Source organism: Nuphar pumila, chromosome 12 (genome assembly GCF_984573655.1).
Source record: "Nuphar pumila chromosome 12, dmNupPumi1.hap1.1, whole genome shotgun sequence".
NCBI classification, from domain to species: domain Eukaryota; kingdom Viridiplantae; phylum Streptophyta; class Magnoliopsida; order Nymphaeales; family Nymphaeaceae; genus Nuphar; species Nuphar pumila.
In genome coordinates, this window is record NC_143260.1 from 102,661,590 (window position 1) to 102,663,537 (window position 1,948).

The following is a 1,948-nucleotide window of genomic DNA, read 5'->3' on the forward strand; positions in this document are numbered from 1 at the left end:
AAAGAGAAAGAGAAGGGGGGGGGGGGGAGGAGCGTGTACCCCTCTCCTATATATATAACTATTGGGATTTTAAAATCCCAATAGTTTCCTTTTTTTCTCGCTTTTCTAGCCCACCTTACCTCCAATTTTTCTTTCTAAAATAAAAACTGAAACCTACTTATCATATTATAATTTTTTTATTATTATCTTTTCTATTTTAAGTTTTCATTATTTTTCTTTCTTTATAAAAGGTAGATACGCATTTTTTTTTAAAACTATATACTAATAAGGAAAGAGTTAATTGTTTATTTCTTATTATTTCATGTATTAGCTAATGAGGAAGGTTTGTGTAGGGAAGGCTTTTCATTTTTTTTCCCGGTGAGCTATCATCTTATTATCATGGTGTTCATGTCTATTTGAATCTCAGGGTATATTGAGTCTGATTTATATATATCTAGATGAGATCCATGTCCTTTTCTAGTTGACCTATAGGTGGGACCCAATTATCTACTTGGACTTGTAGTATTGTCTACTTTCATATTATAGTCCATTGACATCCTTTGTTGGCATAATTAGGACCTGAGATACCAAAATATTCATTGTAAAAATTAATCATGTCAAAGATAATATTTTGGATATCTTCCTAAATATTCAAAAGTAACAAAATAGTGCTTTTCAACAAAGGTATAGTTAATATGGACCATATATAGTGAATAAACTAAGTTGAATACATTTACGATTATCAATATTGGCAACACCACTCTTCATAGAGACTATTTATTTTAAATAAAGAATTTATTATTCTATTATTATTATTATTATTCTCATTCTTTTTATCTTACCTTGATCCAGCCATTTCCATATTAATCAACTACATAATCAACATGGTCATGGGTGTGAACTCAATATATAAGTATTTCACTATATTGGGATGAGGAACAATCCTCAATATAAAATACAACAATGGATAAAAAAAATGGAAAGAAGAGATTCAAAATAGAAGTTGTAAAATACAGAAAGGAAACACAAAATGAAAGTGGTGAAATCTCTAAAAAGGCAGGGTTCAGGTGCTGAGTATTGTTATTGGCAAATAACCAAGGATAGGACTCAACGATAATCTTGGACGTAGTATGAGTTGCCCATTACGTTGATTTATCAATAGTTATTGCCTTAGGAATCTTTTTTTTCTTTCCTTTTCCCAAACCACCTTCCATTCTTCTTCTTGTTCTAGCCTGCTCAACCACTGAATATCCTCATCCTAAGTAATAAACTACAATAGAGATTATTCACAAATTTTATTACCTAATGCATTCCATGGTCGAGATACTTTTTGGCTAGTTTTCCTTTCACAGTTGCAGTTTTCAATTTATGTCACCTTCTATTATTCATCACCCCTTTTCCATTACATTATTGTACATATGTAAATTCTTGAAAGTATTTGTGTGCGTGCACTACCAACTATCAAGTATTTTTTTTATAGGTGCTCTTCCCCTTTTCACCATTTTTATTATAATTTAATGGCACCCTTTATTTGTTTGGGTAAGTTTCTCTCTATTGCCCATCTTCTAAATTAACAATATCAATTTTATTTTTCCTCAAAATTCTCACTTAAAAACCTTTCCTCACAGTCAATATGGAAAACTATGCTAAGAAAAGAAACAACTTACAATAATCTCTTAAGCACCACATTGGTTGCTTAAGGTCCAAAGACTTGTATAAACCCTTAACATATGAAGGATATGGAAACTTCTAAACAAAATAACCAATACTATCATCCATGTCACATACCAAGCACTTAGTTGTGATGTTTTGACCCCTTTTTTTTCATTTCAATATGGCAATGCACAACCATATAGGAGTCTTCTTGTACATAGAGTGGTTGACCTTGTGAAACAAGGAAATAGGATATGCCAAAATTTCTTATTTCAACATCTAGCTATTTTCTTCTAGGTATGACTTAATTATTTAT